We start from the raw sequence: 14958 nt of genomic DNA on the forward strand, positions 1-14958 counted from the left end.
GGAGAAAGAGAGTCACTATGTAGCGTAAGCTGACCTGGAGTTCACCATATAGTTCAAGTTCCTCAGACTTGCAAAGATCTGCTTTGTTCTGTCTCCACAGTGCTGAAATTAAAACATGTACCTACATGCATGTAGCTCTATGATATGTATAATGTGCACATACTTGCACATACTGAAAGAAGACAAATAACTTCAAATTTCTGTTTCAAAAAGTTTCCCATTTAAAATATTGTATCTTAGGGATTGGAGGCATAGCTCAATTTTAAAGCATATATACTTAGCATGCATGAGATGAGATTCTGAGTTCCAATTCTTCCATCACCATATATTTTAAGGAAAAATATTTGGTATTCAAAGAAGTAAGGTGAATTCTGTGGGTAAGTGAAACATTACAAGTATATATGGGAGGGTCATGGAGGTATGGTCTTGTTGGAGTAGGCGTGGCTTTGTTGAAGGAAGTCATCATTGAGAGTGGGCTTTGCGCTCTCAGATGCTCAAGCAACATCCACTGTGACAATCTCTTCCTGCTGCCTGCAGATCCAAGTGTAGAGCTCTCAGCTCCTCTCTAGTATCATGGCTGCCTGCACACTGCCATGCTTCCATGATAATAATAGACTAAATTTTTGAACTTTAAACCAGCCCCAATTAAATGTTTTCCTTTATAGAATTGCCACGGTCATGGTGTCTCTTCCCAGCAATAGAACATGGACTGAGACCATTGGAGAACTGAAGTTGTGGCAAGTAAGGTTGAAGATATCTGCTCTCAACAGCTGCAGCCAAAACTGGCTGTATCCTTGCATCCTAAATGAGAATGCATACATTCCCGTGAGCTCAAACCTATGAAGGACACAGATGAGAAGAGAAAGGTGAGTCTGGCCTGGCCCCCAAGTGTCAACTTGTATTTCTTAATATTCTTTTCTTTCTCCCTTTCTTTGTTCCTTTCTTTTCCTCCTCCTCCTCCTCCTCCTCCTCCTCCTCCTCCTCCTCCTCCTCCTATTATTATTATTATTATTATTATTACTAATATATTTAATCTTTTTTTACAGTCCAGTCGTTATCCTCCCCGCCCCGTTCTGCCTTCTGACAGTTCCTCATCCCATTCCTCTTCCCTCATCTCCAAGAGGATGTCCCCACACCCTCACTTCCTCCCTCACACCCTGCCAGGTCTCCCCATCCCCTGGGGCCTCAAGTCTCTCAAGGGTTAAATGCATCTTCTCTTATTGAGTCCAGACCAGGCAGTCCTCTGCTGTATATGTGTCAGGGGCCTTGGAGCAGCTAGTGTATGCTGTCTGTTTGGTGGCTCAGTGTCTGAGACATCTCAGGGATCCAGGTTGGTTGAGACTGCTGGTCTTCTTATGGGGTTGCCTGCCTCCTCCTGGCAGCTTCTTCCAGCCTTTCCCTAATTCAACCACAGGGGTCCCCAACTTCAGACCATTGGTTGGGTATATCTGCTTCTGTCTCAGTCAGCTGCTTGTTGGGCCTCTTGGAGAGCAGCCATGCTAAGCTGTAAGTAAGTACATGTCTGTAAGTACATCATAGCATCAGTAATAGATAGTGTCAGGCCTTGTAGTCTCCCCTTGAGATGGATCCCAGTTTGGTCCAGTCACTGGACCTCCTTTCCTTCAATCTCTTCTCCATTTTTGTCTCTGCAGTTCTTTTTAGACAGGAACAATTCTGGGTCAGAGTTTTGACTGTGGGATGGCAACCTCTTCACTCCATTTGATGCCCTCCCTGTCTTTCTGCTGAAGGTGGGCTCTACAAGTTCTCTCTGCCCACTGTAGGGCATTTCATCTAAGGTCCCTCTCACCTCCCAGGTCTCTGGTACCATCTAGGGGGTCCCCCCCCACCTCCCACCTCCCAAGGTTGTATATTTCCATTCATTCTGGGGCCCTCAGGGCTTCACTTCTGGTCCCCCTTCCCAATACCTGATCATATTCCCCCTTTCCCCTGCCCCTTCCCTTCCTGTCTCCCACCCAGTTCTCTCCTCCCCTCTTCCCTCTGCTTTCTTCTCCCTCACAAGTAGGATTGAAGCATTCTCACTTGGGCCCTTTGACTTATTAACCTTTTTGAGTTCTGTGGATTATATCCTAGGTATTCTGTACTTTTTTGGCTAATATCCACTTATTAGTGAGTATATACCATGCATGTCCTTTTGGTTCTGAGATACCTCACTGAGGATGATATTTTTTAGTTCCATCCATTTGCCTACAAAACTCAGAATGTCCTTATTCTTAATAGCTGAATAGTATTTCATTGTGTAAATGAACCACATTTCTTTTTATTCATTCTTCCATTGCGGAACATCTGGGTTGTTTCCAGCTTCTGTCTATTTCTTAATATTCTTATCAATGATCTAAACATTTTATCTGAAGGCTGGAAACATGGTTCAAAAGTTATGAACACTTGTTGTGGGTGATACCAGTGAATATGCCAAACTGGATGAAGAAAAGCCCACAAGGCCTCAATACTACATAAAGAACGATAAGCAACTAAGAAAACCTGGGAGCCAGAGGGGTGGCCTATCCCAGGAAGAGCACATCATTTGGTTCTCTAGTGCCAAATACTCAGCCCTGAAAACATACATACAGGTAACAGCATTATATGGACTGAACAGGCTAGGTTTAGGAATGTATATGTTTGTGTATGTGTACGTGTATGTGTATATGTATATAATGTATGTATAGAGGAATGTATATAATATATATGTGTACATAATATAATACATATACGTATATGCATATATGTATGCTTTATATACATATGCATACAATAACAGTAAAAATAAAGAGGCTATACATTTTAAAGAGAGCAGAGAGGGATATATGGGAATGTTTGGAAGGAGAGAGAGAAGGGGGAAATATAATTAAGTATAATCTCAATAATACAAAAGATAAAAAAGATAGTACTAAAAACAATGGAAAATGAAATTAATATATTATTATATGTATTAGTTTATCCAGTATTTCTAATCAAATATTAATATTATCTAAATTGTCTTAAATGTAGCAAGTGAATGATGCTTTATTCTGGTTCTTGTGTTTTACATGAGCATTTTCTTTTTTTTTATGAGCATTTTCATAAAGACTTCTTTCTATTTGGTTCAATAGCATTTACCAACATACTATGTAATGTTTCTGTCCCAGAACAGCAGTCAGTTACTTCTCAAAGGAATGTTAGCTTATTAGTATAAGGAAACTATATGTAGAAACAATATTATCTTTCATTTGTACTTGCTTCTTGTTTATTCAGTTGTCCTTTCATAGAAAAAAAATATATATGTGTACTTACAAACACACACTTGTTACCAAAGATTTAGCATATAAAAATAAAATGAATGATGAGATTTTAAAAAGAAAAAAAAACTGTTGCTCTTCTAGAAGACCTGGGTTTGGCTCCCAGCACCCACATAACTGTTGATTATTCCAATTCCAGGACATCTGATTCCCTCTTCTGATCTCCATGGGCACAGGCATGAATGTAGTACATAAAACACATACATGTAAAACCCTTGTACATATAAAAGAGAAACAAACAAATATTTTTAAATTAAAATAAATAAAAATAATGGTGTTTGAATTAAAATGTTTGTATAGCTAACACTTTTAGGACAAGAGAAGAGTATTAAGCACATGCAAAGGAATATGCATTCATGGGAATGCCTGATGAAGCAGAATAAAGTCTTTCTGCCATAATCTACCTTTGCTAAAAAGCAGAAATAAATTAAGAGCAATGTGTTCTAGGAAAGTCTATATATACTATTTAAATAGTACATGATTTTGTTATGGGAATGAATGTAACTCATTTAGTCTTAACAGCTAGCATTATTAAACATAGATTGTCAAGTACTGTGCTATACATGTATTAGTTCAATTTAAAATGTTGTAATTCAGTTAGACAAGAAGAAAAAATTCAAGAGATCTATTTCATAACACACTAGATATAATTAAGAACCCCGTATCTATTCTTTTACATTTTTATTAACTTCAATTACGTGTATATGGTTGTGTTTGTGTGTGAGTGTGTGCAGAAGAAGCTAAAGGGTCCATGGAGGCCAGAGGCTTCAGAAGCCCTGGAACTGAAATAATAGGCAATTGTGAGCTTGGTGCTGGGAACCAAACTCAGGTCCTCTAGATTTATAATCTCTATTTGCAAGAGAACTATGTACTCTTAACCACTGAGCTATCTCTCCAGCTTTACATCAATTGTATTCTTAAAAATTATTATGTGTATAAGATAATTAATATGTTCATTATACATATTTAGTTGTGTACAATGTGTACATATTTCAAAATTCTATTTTTTACATGCTAAATATATACTGTTTGTATTAGCTACCCTTTTCATTGGTCTGACAAAATACCAAACAAGAAACAACTTAAAGGAGAACAATTTTCCTTTGGTTCACAGTTTAAAGGATAGAATCCATCATGTGAGGTACCAGTACAGAGTAGCACTGTCCACAGCAGCAGAAGCTTACAGCATCATTTGCTACATCTACATGGATCCAGAAGCAGAGTTAAAGTATAATTCTCAATCCTGAGTCCTATGGCTCTACATCTTCTAGCTAGGTCCCAACATCTAAAAGTTTTATAATCTCCTAAAACAGTGCTACCAGAAAGTGATCACATGTTTAAATACATGTATCTGTGGGGAGGATAGTTCATATTCAAACTATAATATCTGGCAATCACTATTTATTAGTAGTACTCTTATTGTTATTATTGTATTCATCATCATCTTCATTATTATCATCATCATTAAAGCCAGGCAGAGTAGCATATTCCTGCAGTCCTATCACTGAGGAAGTAAGGCAGGAAGAGTGTGAGCTCAAGACCAGCCTAGAGTCCATGCTACATAAAGAGTTCTAGGATAGGGTCTGGAGAAATAGTTCAGAGGTTAGGAACACTGGATGTTCCTCTAGAGTGACCCAGGTTCACCCAGCACCCAGATGGCAGCTTACAACTATCTGTAACTCCAGTTCCAGGGGATCCATGGCACCAGACATGCATGTGGTGCACATATACATGCATGCAGGCAAAATACCCATAAAAATAAAATAAATAAATATTTAAAAAAGGATAGCTTGAGCCACATCAATGAGACTGTTTCTCAAAACAAAACATAGTACATACAACAAAACAAAAATAATATTGAGTAACATAGTATGGAAATATGTCATTATTAAATACACAAAAATATGTTTAGGTAAAGCTTATCAAAGGGTCAAGAAGTGAACATTTTCATACATGCAAATAGACATTTATGTTTATCATTGTCAAAACTTATAAGTATAACTTTAATTTTTTTCAAACCCTACTTTTAATGATGGTTCTTAAATGCTTTAACTTCCCTTCTAGGATATGGGGATAAATGGACCTGTTTAGAAATGGTTCTTTAGAGCAAATACCGTCTGTGTTCTCTGGAAATCGGCAGTTCAGTTCACAGGTTAGCAACAGCAGCTCGATCCACTCACAAACCCTTCACAGACACCAGCAGTTAAGTTTGGTAGAGTCAGGATAGCAAGCATGAATCAGCAGCAATGGCACGACCTAGCAGAGACAGTCAGGCCTTAGCTTAATTGGCACAGTCAGCAGGAGGGACCCAGAGGGACGCAAGAAGTTCTCGGCTGTGCCTCTCTCAGCAAAACGAAGATCAGTGAAGATTTGAGCCCTACAAACAGCTCTACAGGCAAGGCCCAAGCTCAGCCTCCGTCACTGTCTGTTGAGTCCTATTTATATTCCCTCCAAACATCACATGTCCCCCACAGGTCTTGCCTCACCAGAGGTCTTGCCTCAGCAAGTGAGTCTGACTTCGCAAAACTTCACATGAGTCTGTCTCAGCTGATGTCACACTGCCAATCAGCCTGAGTCTGCTGTAGTGGCCAGAAACTGTGACGTACCACCAGAAGTTTTTTTGTTTGGTTTGGTTTGGTTTGGTTATGTTCAAAACACATTTATTTATGAAATCATCTGAAGTTGACTTGCATAATTTCAACAAGAAAAAAATTTAACATACACCGCACTTGTCATTAGAGAAGTCTTATTGACACACCGAGGAGCCAAGGTTTTTCCTTTTCTTTTCTAATGCAGTTCTCAGCACAACATCCATCAAGCAGCCTGGTACTAAGAACACTCCAGCACGGGAAGCCCCAGTCTTCTCAGTCATACTCAGAGAATCGAATGTGCTGGCTGGCTTGGTGAGTTTTAAACAGTCTAATCTTCTCAGCTTTGGTGATTAGCTTTTCTGTGCCTCTTTTCTTTTCCCAAGGTTGATTAAGTTTAGCATGTCTATCTACCAAAATCTTCTGCCAGTACCTCTGCTCGTGATCACCAGAAAGGACCTCCAGGTTCCAACAGTGCTTCTTTCTAATTTCAGTCTGTGCATTCATTACTGCCTGAGCATCCTCGGAGTTTTGAATCGGGCATGGCATTCAGTATCGCCTTCCAGCAAATCAATGTAAACAACTTCTGAGATTGTGGCTAAAATATCCTTGACTTGTCTCCTGCCAGGTAGAGGCTCTGCACTCAAGATCTTCACAATCACTCCAGTCACGAACTGTGGGCCTTGTGCACTCACCTTCTCCTGGGTGGAGCACTCTTGAGCACTGCCTGCTGTAGGCCTTTACAGTCTGTTTCCATTTCCGACTCCAATTTTATTTGAGCTATTGTGTTTTTTAGAGAAGCCATGCTAGCTTTTTGCAGTGCCAAATACTCTTTCTTCAAATCCATCCATTCAGTCTTGGACAGCACTCTCAAAGGTATAACCTCCTCGCCCATCTTGTGTCTCTCCTTATGTTTCTTCTTATGCTTCCTCTTCACCTTTGAGAGTGAGTCACCTTTTCCATCTCCCATCTCCTTCTCCTCCTCCGTAGGGCATAGTTCTAAGTCTCTGCTCTCCTTGGAGACTTCAGAAGCGGCTTGGCCAGAGCCATCCTTCTGAGCCCTTTTCTTTGCTTTTGGCCTTGAGGCTAGACAGTCTTCTCGGCGCTGCTTCTTTCCCTCTTCCCTGCCCTGACTTCAGGTAAGCTCGATGTTTCAACCTTGTCCCGCTTTTTCTTTTTCTTTGCAGGCTGCTTTGGAGCTTCTGGGGTTTCTGCTTCAGAGCCCTCAGTGGCAGTCCTTGGTCTCTTCGTGGCTTTACACACACCAGAGCTGCTGCTGTCCACAGCTGACTCTTTGGCCTGCACACTCTCTTCCTTCTTTATTCTGCCTTTTTTCTTTTTCTTCTTTTTCTTCTCTTCAGCTACTCGTAAGGAAGGGATGGGCTTGTTTTTCACTGTCTTGGGGAATATGCCAGGCTTTCCGGGTGCTTCTTCTGGTGGGTTGTTCAGAAACTCAATGGCTTTTGCTGCTTGCTCTTTTGTTTCAAACTCCACAAAGGCGAATCCCTTCGGATCCCCAGTAGACTTGTAATGCGGAATACTTATGTAGACCACATTGCCGCATTTCCCAAAGACTCTCTCAAACCAGCTGTGTGTAGCATTTTTGGGAGTAACTCCACATATACCGTGCGCTCTTCCTCGTCCTTTGGTCTCTCACCTAGGGTTTTTTTTTTTCCTCCTGATTCTGGTCCCTTCTAAGTTCAACTCTACAACAGATGAGCTTGTCAGTGCTCTGGCTATTAGCTTCCCTTCAGTTGTCAGCTTCTTCATTTTGTTAAAAGACACCAGAAGAGAAATGTCCACATATCCATCTCTAGATTTTTCAATTTGCTCTCGCAGAAACCTGTCCTTGTGAAGGTTTGCATCTCCAAACCAGAAGTCCACCTGCTTAGCAATATCTGCAAGCATCTGTTTAACACGTGATCGCTTCTTTTTTTTTTCTTTTCTCTTCTTAGTGCTTTCTGTAGTTTTTTGGTTTTCAGTTTCCATTTCCATGCACGTCCCCAGATCCACAGTCAGCGCTTGTGTTCTTCCACGCTTTCCGTCTCCCGACCCTAGCCTTGTTTTGTTTTTGATGTATTTCTCTCTGTGGCATCCTGACAAACAGCACTCAACTACACAATGTAAGGCAGGCCTGTGTGCTGTTAGAAGACTCCTTCATTATGTGCCCTTTCACATGCTTACTTTAGCAGAATATCCTTTCACCTGCGCCTGCCTCAGCAAAATGTTCCTTCACAAGTCTGCTTTAGCAAAATGTCCTTTCACCTGTGTACACTTCAGGAAAACACTCCTTCACATCTTTGCCCCAGCAAAACAACTGACTTTCCAAAGAACCCTTAAGTTTCTACTTTATATAAGTAACCAAAATACCCTTCAGTAGGTGAGTGGATAAGTGAACTATGATATATCATTCATATACATATATATATGTATATATATGTGTGTGTGTATACATATACATATATATATGTATATATATATATATGGATGGTATATATGGATATCATTCAGTGATAAAGAGAAATGAGCTACCAGGTCACCAAAAGACCCACGGGAAACATAAATGCATATTGCCACATGAAAAGGACCAGTTTGAATAGAGTACATAGATTTGGTTCCAGAAATATGACATTCTAAAAATGGGAAACTATGATGACAGCAAAATCATCACTGCTTGAAGAAGAAGATATAAGCAGAGAGAAGGCAGAGGATTTTAGAACAGTGAAAATACTCTGTGAATAGTAATGGTCGATACATGTCATTAACCATTTAGCTAAAGCCCTGGAATATACAAGAGGACTTTAATGTGAACTATGGACTTTGAGTGATGACAATGACATCAGTTCACTGATGGCAACAATATTCCACTCTGCAGTGGGATAGTTATATAGAAATTATTGCCATACAATATCCAGAGAACAGCATTTCACAGTACTCCTTCTCATCTTGCAGCTTATATTCTTTCTGCCCCCCTCTTCCACAATATTTTCTGAGTCTTGGGGAAGTGGCTTTATATAGATGTCCCATCTATGACTGAATACTCATAGTCACTTACTATCATCATTTTAAATATTAATGTGTCTCCTCATCAAACACTACTCATGCCAGGAAGAAGCTTCTCTGACCAAGTTTGGGAGCAGCACAAGTCTATGGCTGTAGGTGTAAACATTTAGAAGGCACATAATCTGGCCATTTAGAAGGATGATATCAATAGGTTCTCCCCTAGGGCCTATGAATTCCCTAGCCATGGGTTTTTACTATGTTTACAATACTGGGAATAAAATCCCTCTTGTAAAACAGGCCTCAAATCTAACCAAGAGAGCAATTGGTTATCCCAAATAACAATATTGTCCTGGTTACACCAGTGAGCACATCTTTTTTTTTTTTTTTTTTTTTTTTTTTGTTTTTTTGAGACAGGGTCTCTCTGTTGTAGCTCTGGCTGTCCTGGAACTCACTCTGTAGACCAGGGTAGCCACAAACTCAAAAATCTGCCTGCCTCTGCCTCCCAAGTGCTGGGATTAAAGTCGTGTGCCACCACTGCCCCAGCACAGTGAGCACATCTTGCCTGGCAGGCCAGTATTGTAATATGCAGATTCCAGCACTATACAAGACAGTTAATTAATGGTTTTCCTCCCCACAACAGCCTACATAGCACCTTCAAGCACCAAGAAAGCTAGCCAGAGTAGAGTTTCCTGGTCAGTTCAGAATTGATTTATCTTTGTTCTACAGCCAGAGTTTGTGGTTTCTTCAGCAATAGGGTCTTATCTAATTATTATGGACAACCAAAAGCAATAACAAAAATCTGTACTATTTGAGATACTTCTGGGACCTCTTTGTCCATTAACTTGTAAGGAGGAAACCTATGCTTAGCACTGAGATTTTCATTTAATAGCTAGTGTCTTCTGGAAGCAGCATTGTTCATTAATGTGCATTTCTGTTCCAATTTTTAAGTAGATTTCTAATTAGCGTGTAAGCTGATGGAGCTACAGAAGGATTCCTTTCCCTCAACTCCTGTCCCCATCCCTACTTAAACTTTTATTTCTCAATGTTCACCCCTTATTCTTCCATATCATATCTGCTATCCCCTCTTGGATTTCTTTTAAAACTTGGATTGCAAGATACTAGGTTCTCAAGTAGCTTCTTCATGCATACTTCATTTTGCCCCAGTATTCCCCTTCCCTGCTTTTATTAACCTACATTCTACTTCCTTCCCTCCCTAAATGCATTCTCAGCCAATGGCTCATTTCTAGTTTCCTGGCTTCTACATGTACTATCCGCTGAAATATATAAAACAAAATAATTGAAGCTATTTGTCCTAGTTTGTTTTCTATTGCTGTGAAAAATGTCAGAGCAACAAGCAATTGTGGAGTTTATTTGATTTGTATGTCCCCATCACAATCTGTCAATGATGGAAGTCAAAGTAGGAACTCAAACAGGAGCAGAGGCAGAAACCATGGAGAGACACTACTTTCTGGCTTGCTCCCCATGGATTTCTCAGCTTGCCTTCTTAAATAACCCAGGACCACCTTCCCATGGATGGCACCCCTCCCAGTAGGCCAGGCCATCTCACATTAATTATTAATCAAGAAAATGCCCCCACAGGCTTGCCTACAGCCCAAGCTGATGAAGACATGTTCTCAATTGAGAACCCTCTTCCCAGATGACTCTAGCTTATGTCAAGTTGAAAAAATGAACCAGTACAATATGTGGCATTACTGGATGATTTTGAATATGAATACTGAATTAGTCTTCAATTCTCAGGAAAAATCCTACAAATGTGGCTCATTATTATTCATGTCTGCAAATAAAAACAGTAATAGAAATCGTAGTCAAAGAAATAGGCAAGAAGCAGGGCGGTGGTGGCGCACACCTTTAATCCCAGCACTTGGGAGGCAGAGGCAAGCGGATTTCTGAGTTCAAGAGTTCGAGGCCAGCCTGGTCTACAGAGTAAGTTCCAGGACAGCCAGGGCTACACAGAGAAACCCTGTCTCGAAAAAACCAACACCAAAAGAGAGAGGGAGAGAGAGAGAGAGAGAGAGAGAGAGAGAGAGAGAGAGAGAGAGAGAGAGAAATAGGCAAGAAAAAATGAAACTTGTTGGAAAGAACTAAAATTTTCCTTATTTGTAGAGAATAATAATAATGGTTTCATGGAGTGGGAGCGATGACTCAGACCTCTTCCAGAGATCAGGAATTCAATTCCCAGCACCCACATAGTGGGTCACAACCATCTGTAATGAGAACTGTCACCTGGCATGCAGACAGAACACTATGCACATAATAAATAAATCTTTAAAAAATAAAAAAAAATGTTCTAAGAAAAAGTAACAGCTATATGGTAAAATAGGACTCTAAGACTACCCAGTAAAATCAAAGTCAACTGGAGATTAAAGTTGGTCCAACTTTGGTCTAACATAGAAAGATCCCATACTTAAGCAGGAAATGTATGAGATGCCACAACTCAGAAACGAAGTTGGTAGGAGAACACATAAAGTTAAAAGAGTCAGATAGTGTAATATATTGGGTTTTCAAAGAAGCAGTTGCTCACACAAAGTTTATCCTGCAACATATTTGTTAGAGTGCACCTGAGATGGAAACAGAAGGAAAAATGATACAGAGAAAGAAGTTATACTACAAGATAAGTCTGATAGCCTCAATTAGCCTCATGAAGAATGATGGAGAGAAAATGACTTCTAAGAGTCAGAATCCAGAGGGCGGGGCTGGAAAGATGGTTCAGTGGTTAATAGCACTGGCTACTCTTTCAGAGGACCCAGGTTCAATTTCCAGCACCCAGATGGAAGCTCACAACTATCTGTAACTAGTTCCAGGGAATCTAACATCCTCACACAGACAAATGTGCAGGAAAGACATCGATGAACATAAAATGAAAATAAATTTTAAAAATATATTTTAAAAAGAGTCAGGCCAGGTGGTGGTGGCGCACACCTTTAATCCCAGCACTTGGGAGACAGAGGCAGGCAGATTTCTGAGTTCGAGGCCAGCCTGGTCTACTGAGTGAGTTCCAGGACAGCCAGGGCTACACAGAGAAACCCTGTCTAGAAAAACCAAAAAAAAAAAAAAAAGAGTCAGAATCCTGTATCTATCAGTTATTAAGCCACTAGGGGGAATATGAATTGAGCAAAATAGCTTCATGACTGAACCAATTTGCAAGGACTGAGAGCTGAAGCCTAACTACCATAGCTTTCTTAGCAATTGGGACAAATCACTCCTAGATTAGAGATCTTAGAAGCACATGCAACTGTCTACTATAGACAGCAATTTGAAGACCTCATGTTTCTTTAAGAGCAGTGGTTAATACAGTTCCTCATGTGGTGACCCCCAAACATGAAATTATTTTCGTTGCTACTTCATAACTGTAAATTTGATACTATTGTAAATCATAAATGGAAATCTCTGTGTTTTTCCAATAGTCTTAGGCTAACCTTGTGAAAGGGTCATTTCAACCCCTAAAGGAGTTGAGGCCCACAGGTTACAAGCCGCTTACAAGAAGCTTCAGTGCCTATTTCAAAAGGCATACCTGAATCCTAAGCATACTCCCAGTCTCTGAGAATGACTCTTTCTGTGCTCCTTTCCTTCATCTCTGAAACTGGAGTTCTATTATTTTCCATCATTTTTGTCCACCCTGGTATATTATTTGGGAATCATACCATCCTGCAGAGATAGAGGTTAGTATGTGTGGCAATTGTTCCCAAATCTTTTGATTCTCCTTCCCTTGAGAAGCATGGCTTGTGGACTGTGGTGACACATGCATTTGGTCCCAGAACTCAGGAGGCAGAGGCAGATGGATCTCTGAGTTTGAGGCCACCCTGGTCTACAGAGTGAGTTCCAAGACAGCCGCAGCTACACAAAGAAACTCTGTCTCAAAAAAATGTTTTTATTAATGATTGATGTGGAAGGGTCCAGCCCACCATAGGGAAACCACTCATGGGCAGACCAAGTGAAGAGCAAGCCAATACACAACATTCTTCTTTAGTATTTGCTTCAGTTCCTGTCTCCAGGTTTCTGCCCTGATTGAGTTCCTGCCTCACCTTTCCCCAAGAATGGACTGTGATATGGAAGTATAAACCAAATAAGGTCTTTCCTCCCAGGTTGCTTTAGTCCTGGTGTTTAATCACAACAGTAGAGCCAGCCAACTAGGACAGAAATAGTGTGACATCTTAACATAAATATACAATATATAGTGATCACCGGCTTTGCCACCATTTCAAAATACCTAGTAAAGAAATTTTTGTAAGTATTCTGACTTTTGAGGTCCTGACTCAGTATAAAGAAAGTCCAAGTACTTTGAGGCCACCATGATGTGGGGCAGGATAGGTCACATAGAGGACATCCCATCAACATGCCCAACGAACAGTATACAAAGCTAACAGCCAGACACATGAATAATGACTTCTCAAGATTTGATTCCCCAGTCATTGAGTAACCACAGCCACAAAATCTTCCTAGCTGCACACATTCTGAAGCAGAAGATAGTGACTCCCACTGTGCTCTGTCTGAATTCCTGAGCCACAAAGTTCATGGGAACAGTAAAATGGTTATTGGAAGTCACTAAGCTTGGGGGTAATTTGTTTCTGAGCAATAGTAAGCAGAATGCACAGGGTACAGAGCTGACTGTGCTAAATGCTCAAGACCATCTGTGCATACTTGCAAAGTACGCTCTCAGGCATTCTCTGGCTCTGTAGGAACCTGGAAATGGCTCAAAGAAATTCTCCCATATGGAGATTTGACAAGGAGACTTTTTCCAGATTTCAAGTATCATTTTTAGAATTCATTGTATGTTTTTCTTCAAGATGCAAGTATGTGACAAATGGAGTCCAAGAGTGAAGACAGGTCTAAGAAAGTGGAAGTTAGTCACTCGACACACTTTCTGAGCCAAAATACTTTGCAGTTTCATCTAGTTGGCATCAGGTTTTTGTTTACTTTTGCATTGGCCAAACACAAGATACAAGTCCACCCAGTTATATGAGTCAGGAAGCATATCAAGTCATCTTAGGTAAATAACTTTTAAAGCTAAGAACTTTTTGTGAAGAAGAAGAAGATAATTTCCTTGAGATAATATTTCCAAAAAGCAGTGCATATGTATTGGTGTTTAAGACACCCAAATGAAAGAAGTTAGTTTATTTTTGTGACAGCTGATAGAATTTATATTGTTAACAAGCAGAAGTAAGAACTTCCACTTTAGCTTTTAATTAGAAGAGCTCAACAACAGGAAAGAGTGAGGAAAACTACCTACCTCTCCACAGATCAGAATGTGCCTGGTAATAAGTAATGCTTCTGGAAAAGCGGAAGTTCCCTCATATTCAATATGGCTAAAATTCTATAGACTGATATAATGAAAATGTGCAGTTTATTATCCATAGTGTCATCCTAGACATTTAGAGTAACCAGATATTTAGGGAAGTTGTTGGAGATCAGTTTCCAAAACTATCTCTCAAGGTTGAAGCACTTTGTAGAACAGCTGGCTCCACACTTCAGGGAATCTGTTCTCTTAACCTGATTCTGTTTTACTAAACATGAAACCTCTGTTTTGTAAATGTTGTCTCTTTCTATTTGGTGACACTGGGAATCTTATCAAGAATAGTATGGCAACATAATGAAATATAATACTGGGTGTGCTAATTAAAACCAAAATTTTTAAATGATATGGCAAGACAAGATGAAGGGAAAGAAAGCTCAGTGACAGTTCCTGCCATTTCTGTCAGCCAATAGCATCATCCTCCTGTGTCACAAAGCTAAGAAATAGGGCAGAAACTGTTATTCTCTGATAAAACGCTAAAGACAGGAATAAGAAGTAACTGCCAACAATAATGTAATCAGGAAGGGACAGGACAGATTTTGAAGATAGAAGCCTTTCATTATAAGACAATATTGCTTATTTGAATGAAAGTTAATAAAGATGGGGCCCAAAACAGTAAAAAAAAAAAATGAAAGCTACCTATCATGTCCAAGGGAAAACAAATGAGTCAAGTAGATGATAAGCCACAGCCTCATCCCTTTGTCTTCCAGCCACCTAGCATTGTTATACCAGTCACCTCCCACCTTTCTACCAAGTCTTCACA

The 14958-nt window shown here is 40.0% G+C and overlaps 1 pseudogene; it reads right to left on the minus strand.

The window, feature by feature from the left end:
• Positions 1–6157: 6157 nt before the first annotated feature.
• On the minus strand, positions 6158–7876 carry LOC114628147 (annotated as a pseudogene).
• Positions 7877–14958: the final 7082 nt, after the last annotated feature.

This window comes from Grammomys surdaster, unplaced genomic scaffold (genome assembly GCF_004785775.1).
Source record: "Grammomys surdaster isolate TR1022 unplaced genomic scaffold, NIH_TR_1.0 265, whole genome shotgun sequence".
In the NCBI taxonomy this organism is placed as follows: Eukaryota; Metazoa; Chordata; class Mammalia; order Rodentia; family Muridae; genus Grammomys; species Grammomys surdaster.